The sequence below is a fragment of the Ptychodera flava genome, unplaced genomic scaffold (genome assembly GCF_041260155.1).
Source record: "Ptychodera flava strain L36383 unplaced genomic scaffold, AS_Pfla_20210202 Scaffold_53__1_contigs__length_892398_pilon, whole genome shotgun sequence".
Lineage (NCBI taxonomy): Eukaryota > Metazoa > Hemichordata > Enteropneusta > Ptychoderidae > Ptychodera > Ptychodera flava.
The window spans coordinates 595,394-607,203 of NW_027248375.1; positions in this window are offsets into that span (position 1 = coordinate 595,394).

The following is an 11,810-nucleotide window of genomic DNA, read 5'->3' on the forward strand; positions in this document are numbered from 1 at the left end:
AGTTGGAATGGACACTATCGCTGCTACCAAGAAAGGGTTATTTTTTTCAATATTCGAACATCACTTTCATAATTCTGCTTTCCTATGTTTGTATAAAATTTAAAACTTATTATGTTTAAGAAACTATCAAATGTAAGTTTCATATTTTTCGCTTAAAATGAGCTTGTTTAAATGAAATAAAGAACAGTGTCCGATGTCCGAATATGATTCTAAAATCGTCAAGACTCGGAGCAACCCTTGTCTCTAAGATCAGGCGGTGAAAGGTCAACAAAAAAGTACACTTGGAGAAGTGTGATGCACAATATGCATGATTGATAAAATAGCTCGCATCCAGAGTATCTTTTAATATTCTTATTGCCTTGTGGACTCGACGCTCCTGAAAAATAAATGGCATTTTTCCTGATATGTCTTTAGTCTGAGTATCGTCAATGCTGTTCTGCCAGATATGATGAACGCTCTTTGCTTTTACACATATATTTCATCATGATTCTTTACCCTCCCATTTCTCTGCGTTTAAGGTAGTCAAAAAATAAATTTTAAACACAAAACAGCTGATTTGTTTGCAATGTTACATTTAAAAGTAGTCCGTGTCTCAGATCCACCACATGTGACATATAGTTATATATCTATAAGTAACGTCACACTTTAGGGATAAATGGCTCTATGTTGTTATAAAATACAATAACACTGATAACACAGAGTGTTATAACAATAACACTCTGGTAAGTTGCCATTCATTTTAGGTTTGATCAGGGATACCCATCTATTTAAAACAGGGACGACACAGAAGTGAATCGATCCTAAACTGCCGATGACTATGACAACGATTGTACACAAAACCCCGATGTTTTCAATTTCAAGAAAGTGGCACATACTTATTAAATTTGTAGCATATCATCTGTTAACGTGACCATCAAACGCAACTGAAACCTCAACTAGGAAAACTTCATGACTAGTTGCGTCAATAATCGTTATAATAGGTCTTATTGCTGTAGTTTTGAAACAGATAGCGAGCTGAATTATTATCTTCCATGACAAAACCAGAATTTTCGTTCATAGAATTTTCTGAAATTTGAAATTGACGATTCAATTGTGTCGGTCGTGATACACATTTGGTGTTTTGTACATAATACGTGTGATACATTTTCAAACGGGTGATTACATAAACTATAATGCTTATTGTCTTGCGTAGGGTAGTATTACGTAAAAACGACAAGAGGCGAATAATGCCAACGAAGCGACAATAAAAAAATTGGATTACTAATTGTGTGTTATGTTTAATTTGCCAATGTTGTCAAAAAGGCGCACTTATTTTGATCTTGTTTTTCTTCACAAATCAATTAATGCCCTTCTTGATTGCCAACCAATTTTTAATTTACACATTCCTGGGAGATCAACTAGACAGAAACGGACATTTCATGAACCTGGTGGTAGAGTTAAATTTTCTAGCAATTCACTTTTAAATCGCAGTCCAAAGCTATATAATAGTTTTTATCAATGTCTACCAATTTTTAACATTTCTGTTTTGAGTTTTAAAAGAATAGCTAAAAGCATTTGTTTTTGAATTTTTACTTTGTCCTTCTTGTGAATGTCATTTTTTAAAACTTGCTTTCTTGTCCTGTAACATCATGTTATTTGTATTTTTTACTATATCCTCCTGTAAGTGCGGATGTATATAGTGTTTAACTGTATCATATCTGTGTTGGAGTTCGAAATAAATAAATGAATAAATAAATAAATAAATAAATAAATAAATAATTGAAACTCTTTAGATTGATACATTGATCAATACGGGTCCTGCACGTACACGCACTTAACCTAGCTGGAAAAAGTCAATTTCAAAAGCAGAATATTATCAAATATATATTTCTCTCACGAAAGGTATGAAAGAAATTCGTCGACGTCGATATGATTTCAATCACGAAGTAAAATTTCATCGATTATATTTTTTAGCTGAATGATATTTTCTTGAGTTTATACCAAATTAAACTCTTAGCAAGCATTTATTGATAGCACATACCTTTCAAGCAAAGGTGTCCTTTTGTCTTTGTCGTCCGCCTCGTCGACTGATGTCTCTTGCACTGAGTCACTTCCAGTAGAACTAGAATGTAAAAGAAACTTGATATGAATTAAAAGGGCGCTTATCAACTGCATTCGTCCGACTCTTTGACTGATGTCTCTTGCACTGAGTCAGTTCCAGTAAAACTAAAATGTAAAAGAAACTTGATATGCATTAAAAGTGCACTCCTCAACTGCATTTAATTAAACGTTTAAAATATATGTTATTGCAGAATGGAAAAAAAAAACAAATAATACATCCAAACAGATAAAAACACTGGCCAATCCGATGTGAACCTTTACTACTTTTCACGAAAATTAATACGTTACTCGCTCTACAGTTTTTGGAAATGGGTAGACCAGTGGAGAATGTGAATCGGGTATAGGTAGATTGTTAGAGGAAAGTGAGGCAGTTTACGTATTTCGAATAATGTGAAATAAAAAAAGGCTACACTGTAAAGTTAAGTGTTCAAGGATAGAACACCAATTAAACGCCTTTTTGTAACACTTTTTGAACGCCTCCAGACGTTCAGAAATTTAACACTATGTGTTCAACCAACGTTCAATTTTTGAACACACGTGTGCAGATTTTGAACGCTACGTGTTCATAAGACATTATATTGAACACCATGGTGTTCCATATCTGAACACACGTTGCACAGGAAATGTGTTAAAAAAATTGAACGCTTTTACGCGCTCAAAGGGCTTTAACACTTTTTGAACGCATGGACGCCGTTCAACGATAAGTGTGTTAAAGGCTAGAACACATGATGCGCGCTTGTTGAACACCTTTAATTTTGGGCGTTCATGGTATGTTCAAGCCTTGAAATAACATTACAGACCATTGATTTCCTGTAAAATTATTTTATTCTAAAAATACACGAAACATTTCTAGAGTAAAATACAATAATTTACTGTAAAATGGGTAAATAAACATTGCAACTTTGTATGTAAAGTTTGTCAGAGGAAAAAACAAACAGTGTTAACACCTTCCTATCAAAAACATAAGCAATAAAAATCACCACATTGTGGATTACGTTTTATGTTCATACTTGTTTAAAACGTACAAAAATCATCTGAAAAAGCTCAAAATTTGGCACACTTCTTGTCTTGAAAAGACGTATATGTATGAAATGCATACTCCATTTTTGTAAGATGGTTTCTTAAAGACATTTCCTCCTATATGGACAATAGTAAATTTTGAAGAAAAAGACGTTAGTCAAGGCTTCTCTGGTGCACATGGCATATAGTTGTCCACACTAAAGTAAACACAACATGTCAAGTTGTCAAAGTGTCACAGTAAGACACAACATGCAGAAAGTGGGGGAAGTGGGTCCTTGGCAGGGTAAAACCTATTTCCTTGTCCAACAAAGTCCTTCATAAAAAAGGTTAGTTTGTTTGTAATATCTTTAAATAAACCCTGAAATAAATGGGTGACATTTCAAAATATACCTCTCAGAAATTTAAAACATATTCGTAAAAGCCTTTCAAATTCTGGTGTACCCTGCTATTATTTTTATAAATTTTGTTTTACTAAAAAATGGTAAAAATCACCCTTAAAATGAAAAAATGAACATTTCATCATAACTTGAATATATCACATTTTGGTAATTCCAAATGTCTTAAAAATGTCTGTAATGTCTTTAATGCCAAAAAACACAAGTTGCAAATTTCTGCATAATTTTAACAATCTGAAAAAAACTACCAGTAGAGAGATCTATGTCCTAAATATCAAAGCTGTTCGATTAGCAGTTTTGAAAAAGATTTTTGAAAGATTGTTTGACCAAAAATGACAACAATTGTCATGAAATATAAAAATTGGAATATTTCATCACAACTAGCACAAATTTGACGATGGTCATTTTTAGGGACATGTTTACAAAATATTGAAGACGTCAGTAAAAGAGAAGAAGATTTTTTCCAAAAAATAGCAAAATTACCTCAAAAATATAAATTTGCATATTTATCAGAATTTGAACATATCTGATTAGGGTAATCCCTTGGGACCTGTAATCCAAATATTAAAGGATTCGCACAGGCTGTTTTGAAGAAAAACCTTTGGAAGTACAAATTTGAGGACAATGCTACACATCCACCTATTTAGCTGACAGCAAAGCTAAAAACCAGTTGCTAAGTACAAGAGACGTGTTGAGCTACAATACAAAATAATTTACGGTTTGGTAGCAGGCTATGATCAACTAAATGTTACAAGGGCATAAGCTTTCAAAGTACGTGAAATCTCCTTCATCAGATGCAAGGGTGGATGAAAAATTGAAGCAGAAAGTGACAGAAAATTCAGAGTGAAAATTTCAGAAAAATCAGTAATTCAGAGTGGACATTTTTACTCTGAATGGTCTGTCGCTTTCACATCCATTCAAGGCTGAATTTTTTTATGTAAAAAACATTTTGTCATATTGTCTTGAAAGCTGCCTGCAAATACAAAGATGTCAGATGGTGTTCAAATGGTTGAGACTGAGTGTACAGATGACTTTCATAAATGCATGTATGGATTTTCATGTACACATTTTGAAAGAGCTAACAGAAATATCAGCTTTAATTTAAATAAGGGAGACTACACGTCTGTGAAAGCTTATTCCCCAGCAACATTTAGTTGATCATAGTATGCTACCAAAGCTTAGATTAACAGAACAAAAATACAGAAATTTATCAAAATTCAGTTACTGACCCTTGAAAGTTTAAATCTACATTAGAGATGAGCTGAGTTTCTCAAGCTTGTTTCCAGACAGCTACCTGTACACTCATCTTCTTCGTTATCTGTACCACCAGCTTCTATAACAACTCTTCGATTTTCAGTTAAATCCAACTTTTTACATCCTGAAAAAATGCAACAATAGGTAATATGGCGAGATGAAACTTTAAATGAAAGACAAGGGGCTGATTATTATAAGGAAAAGTGGAGACTTTCATATACAGTGCCTCTCTTCAAAACTGTTACAAAATATTTGCTGCTTCTTGTGATCATTGATTAAAATTACAAAGCCAAACTCTCATATGCTGAAACAATACATTGTATACTCTAATATGTTTAACTGATGTTTTACATGCGATTGTGTTTACTAAAAGGCATATGTTAGCTGTGATTACGCAGCGGTACTATGCAAGGCGTATCGATCGCGCTCAGGTCATGGGTTATCACTACAGTTGTATTGTGATGACCCTTGACCCGAGTGAGATCGATCGATATGCCATGGCCAAAAGTACCACTGCGTAGTCACAGCTAGTTGTTGGTATAGCAGCCACTGAAAGAAAAAAGGTTTATTCACGTAGTTAAGCTATTTCAAGGTACAATACAATTAATTTCAAAGGACGATAATATAGATGCTTCAAAAATCGAATACCTTTTACTATTTTGGAGAGGAAACTTACCCTTTCTGGTCTTGCTTTCGCACGATCACGACTTCAGGGTGCGCTTACAAGAAAAATGTCGCAACTTCCGTTTTGATGCATCATGGGATAGGAAAAGACACCAAACTTGAACACTAAGTGTTAAGAAGTAGAACGCCCCTTGCACGCCGATGTTAAAATTAAAACGTTCATGGTGGTTTTCTGATTTTCTTTTCTAATTTTTAAACTTTCAACCCGTAATAAACGTGTAAAATTATTTTGTGTACTTCCTTTTTTAGAAAAAACATGCTTTCAGCAATTGTAGGCCGGAATATTTTTCACTTAGTGTGAAATTCGTTACACAAAATCCGTGTACTTTTGCCGGACAGTGAAGCAATAGTAAATTTAATATAGCCATTGTAAAGAAAAAACACAAAAGACTGTTAATTGTTTCACAGTATTGTAAAATTTCTGTGATGCTGAGTTTTTGAACACTTGAAGGAGATCGTTGTTAACACATAGTGTTCAGGTTTAGAACATCATTGTTAATAATATGAACACTATGGTTAACAATATGAACACTAGCCGTTCAAATTTGAACACCGACATGTACATTTTGAACGCGTAAAGACGCGTCTAGCGTCCGCTATTTTTACAGTGTACTATTAAGTCCGACTGAGGCATTGCGCAGTGTGCTAATGAGATAGTTGATAAGGCTAAAAGACATCTGTTGCATCAAGTTTACAATACTCACTGCTAATTCCCGCCCCGAAGCTTAACAGATGCGGTGTGGCAAGTCCACAAATCGCATCTTCGCGACTCTCTTACACTCGGTGAACACATCATTGGACATTTTACATTTAATTAAAGCCTCAAAACAGGTAACCTTGTGCTATTTTTTGTAAACCACCAAAATGGTTGATCTAATATGCCATGCGAAAAGTGATGGAGCACATCATAATTCCAAAGCTAGGTGGTTTGAATCCGTAAGAAAAAATACTTTTGAAAGGGTAATGTTTGATTTTGAATAGGCAAAGCACCTGTTCATCATGAAGACGCAGATTTAGGGAGTCACGATACTTGCCGGCCAAAGAGATGATACATGGATTATTATTTTTAACGTAAGAATTTGCTAATAAGAATTAAGGTGAGAACATGAGTATACGAAAACTATAACGGAGTATCAGTAAAGTAGATGGCCTTCTACGGTGTTTGCGCTATACATTGCGCAACATAAGCCCAGCAATACCTGTACAGTTCCTTATTTAATGGATTGCGTATGATTTATGAGATGAGAGTGTTGTCAAAAGTTGCTGAATAATGTACAAGTAATTCGCCACGCATAACATAACACACAAGAAGCAGACGATGTGCGATATATAGATGAAATACGGTGAGAATAGGTTTGGAGTTGTTTTTTTTTTGCGGCATTTGCTTGCCACAGATTTTTATCCAAATCTCGAGTATCATCCATCGTTGTGTTTTTCCTTTTGTCGGTACGGGAAGAATATACTATCATCAGTTGATGCATGCCGCACATCCCATTGAACATGTCAATGATGTAAAGGTGTTAACAACATAGCCATCGTCCAGTGTTACCATCTTTTTTTACATTATCAGGATGTACATTACAAAATTTCTCTTCGGAAGGTCCGTTGTATTGATCAACTCGTTCTCACCTTTAGCTGTAATCCGGCAAACGGTGGTACTTCATCACCGTTTGGCACTGAAAAAATGATTGATATGCGCTTAGCATATGTACGTATATTGACGTATATGAAGCACAATATTAATTGCATACGCAACGTATATCTTCGTATATGGAACAGTCCATTACGTTGATATGCGTAGCGTATTTCTATGCAGATCATGAGTATACGTAATGCAGATGTTTGCACACAAAGTGTACACTGTAGTTTTGCATTTTGTTAGTATACGTGGTGCATTTGACACATGTACAGAATCAATTTATGTGTATATATTGTTGTATATCAAGAATTTTGCCAAGTGTGGGGGATAAGGGAGATATGTGCCTACAATGTTTGTGCCGGCTTGGTTTGGCATGAGTGAAGAAGCTGATAAGATGGAAAGACATGTGCTGCGTCAAGTTTACAACATTTACTGTAATGCCCCGAAGCCTAACAGATGTGCTGAGGCAAGTCGTCGCACCCGCGAGACACTGTTTCAAATAGGTAAATCCCGGGTTCAGACACAAAGTGACGCAGATTTAGCGTGTCAGAGTACATGTACATCACATAAACATCAATATTCCATACGGCCTAGCTAGCTAGAAATCCACCAAGCTGATAGATCGGGGCTATCCCAATATGACAATTTCTGATCAAATTGATCGGACTGTATCCATCGCTGGAACCAAACAACTAAAATACAATACAAAAAACAACAAAAAACAGACAACGTTTTCCCCTAACTATTACTTTTAATGCATGGAACCCTATCCTTAAAAGAATCGTCAAATTAAACTCCATATACTCCAAAAGTCATAACAATGTTCCAAGGACATTTCCACCACGCCAATCATAGCTTATCGCCGCAACACAAATCTGAGGGTATTTTTGGTTCACAGCGATTTTAAATGCTCAACAAAAGATGTCGGTTTCATAGAGTGTCGTTACCCGACAGAATCAAAAGCATACTTTACTCCGCTAGGTGACTGATGCCGTATGTTGTGGGTTCGAACCCGATTGAAAACTAGCCGTATTATTTAATAACATGTAAGCGCTGCAAAAAACAATATATTGATGAGACCAAGCTTAGTAAAATACTCCGATTTAATAATTATTTTTCCACAAAAAAGACATACCTGCAGCATTACCTTAATTAGAATTAACATTGCATTATTGATATTTCAATCATTAGCGTCAAACAAGTTTTAAAAAAAAGATGACAAACTTCTAAAACATCTTTAAAAGATCTGAATACTAAAACTTTAAAACATCATACCAATAGAATGAACATAAGAAAAACACGATTGGAACAAAAATGGGATAATTGGATTGACAAAATGTCTTAAAAATTTAAGGAATTTGTTGAATATTACACCATATTTACTACCCATCTTTTAAATCTTATTCACAATTTGCGATGTTGTGCTCATGTAATGAGTAAGAGTCATTGCATGGCTGCATCTTATGCAATATTACAGAAATAATGGACAGCGCGTTAACCATTTGCGTTTATTTAATGGCAAGAGCCAAAAATTTACGGGCGAGGTTTGCCGAGGCTTTCCTCTCGCCTGCGCCCATAAATTAACGTTAATTGTCAGCGTGGAGTCTGTTATTTCCATTATATTATCAAAGACCGAGAAAAGCTGTCAAATTCACGATTTTTTTTTGGTGCGAAAACGACAACGGGGACCCCGAACCTGTCCGTGAGTATTGCGCGGGCTGCAAAAATTTTGCAAATCCGGAGATTGTTTTGAAAAAGCCTCGAAACGTGCCCACATATGCTCCATTCTATTTTGTGGTTGATTATGATAATTGTACAAATCACAATTTTCATTTTAGCAATTAAGTTACTATGTTTACGATATTGCTCATATTCACGGGCATGAAAACAAACCATTACTGTTTATTAATGGACAGTCAGGTGGTTCAGCTCGAGAAATTAAAACACAGTGGACAGGGCATGGTAATATAACGTTCAATACTTATGAACAATATTTATATAAAAATGAAAATATGCGGACTTTTCTATACTTTCTTTGGTACTGAAATACTTGTTTTAATCTCGATTTGTTACTTTCCCCTAAGCAGAATGAAGTTTTTCGATCGATTTACGGTTTAGTTAGTCAGGGTCATTTCAAAAGTGCCCTGACTACATTAAGTGATTATTGAGCCCAAAATTGACGAAAAAGTAAGGGACATTTTAAAATTACCCCGACTGGAAGTCATTAATTAGTCACATTTTATGCATTTTGTCTTGTTTATTATGACATTCACACAAAACTGCCACCTTTTCATTAAAATGAATACGGTTTAGGGGATAAACAATTTTTGAGCTGTTTTTGTTGTTTTGTTCGATGAATACAGTATTTAATTTTTAAGGCATTATATCACCTTTGTGAAAATTTTAGCCGTAAAATTTCGATTTCATCAAACTTTCGTTAAAATTATTCTCATCCACTTATCCAAATTTGGTCCAATCGTGTGGAAAATAAAACGTTTTCCAACACTTCTTTGCAATTACCTGTGAAGCGCCCTCTATGCAACCCAACAAACTCTATTAATTCAGGTTTTTCTTTGTCCTCGCTCATTCCTTTTGCCATCACCCGGTATCACCAAGATAAGTCCTGTACCTATTAGGTACGTTCCTTTCTGTAATCCACACATGTTTTTCCAATCAAGATTACTATGTTATTTTTTTGTCAAATGCACTTGTACTCTTACGCAGTCTCCTACCTTTAACAGTGTAGATTTGTCAGCATTGATAATGTCACTGTTAAACAAACGCTCTGAGTTGGTTTCAAAATGCCGTCACCAAAACAAATATTACATATCGAATTTTAACACTACACCTACAAATAGAATGGTTCGTCCCAATCATATATGTGAGAGTGTCGAGCTAGTAATCCTTTCACTCTCTCTGAGGATTGCAAGATGCATGAAACTTAAGTAATAAATTTCATTACTTTGTACTTGAAGTAATCTGTTTATTTATAACGCTCTGCTTTTTGCATTGAGCACTGTAATTTCCCTCGAGGACATCTGTATACTTCGATATATATATATATATATATATATATATATATATATATATATATATATATATATATATATATATATATGTATAATACACACACTCACACACACACTATATATATATATATAATATATATATATATATAATATATATATATATATATAATGCTACGAAAGTGCATCAATTCATCAGCAAATATGTCAGAAACCGTGTCTTGGCAATATCTAGGAAAAGCAACAATATATCATTCGATGACATTCGCATGTTATTTTGCAAATATGTTTTCTCCAACATTAAACTTAAGTTCCAAGAATCAGATCAGAAGAATTTACTGGGTTTAGAAGAAAGTAATCCATGTTTACTATCAAGAATTTCCTTCCCTGTTTATTCAAAAGTATCTAAATTATCGAGTACCATTTATTACAAGAATTATTACTTTAATGTAAGATTCGTTCTGATTCTGATTTCCATTCACAATTTTTAAAATTTTATTTATCTCGTTTCCTATATCTAAAGATTGGCTACGTAAATTTGCACCAAACTGTAAAATCGCTTTATTTGATTTTTTACATCTTTTTATCATTCGCTTGTTATTTTGCGATTTGTTTTCTCCAACATTAACATTAGTTCCAAGAAACAGATCAGAAGAATTAACTTGATTCACAATCAAAAATCCATGTTTATTATCCGAAATTTTCTTCTCTGTTTATTCGAAATTATTCTAAATTATGCTGTAAAATTTATTACAAGATTATTTACTTAAATGTAATATTCGTTTTCATGTGTATACTCCTATAAAAATCACACTTGTATTGGCTATTATTTAATCGCTTGATGAAGAGATAAATTTAATATCCCACCAAGTCAATGTTTTGTTTGAATGCTATATTGAATTCGGCGAATGTTGGTTAAGCAATGTTTGGGTTTCTGAAATATTAAGGGGGTTTTCACTGCATCTCTTGTTTTGGAAATCCTGAATACGTTGTAAATAACTGTAATTTTTCTCTGCACTTTACGACATTATCATATGAAAATATAAAGTATTTATATATAATCCCACGTATCCCGAACGAGTGTGATTGTGTAGTAAACAGGTGATTCCCCATGTAGCGGCCGTATCCGTTTGAGCCGTAGGCGAGGGGCATACGGACGCTACAAAGGCACAGGCAATCGCAGACACACGAGTGTGGAATACAGGGGGGGGGGGAGTTCATATATATTTATTAAATGCATAGACCCAGTTTTCCTTGAATAAACGTTTAACAAGCCTCAAGTCTCAAGTCCCACAGTATTGTCAATGCCGTCCTGTCAGAAATGATGAACGCTCTTCGCTTCCTCGGCTCGACTAGTTGACTGCCGCTGCAGCATGTATCTTGCTGTTAAACTTTTACAGGTATACAATCACCTGTAATGTATATATGCCCATACACGGTCAAAGGTGCGTTCCTTGGTATTCCAGATGCCCATGTGAGGGCGATGTTTCTAAAAGCGGTCACCCGCTAAATATCTGTGATTGGTTAGATTTTCTCTTTCCATGCATGGTAACTGTGTCAAAATTGGACAGGTGACAGTATACCTTAAAGCCGTCAATGTTGCTTCAGAAAACATTCTTAGGGCTGCATGGATGATTGGAACTCTACTGTCTTGGGTTATCGTACACTCTGATCATGTCTAATGGACATCGA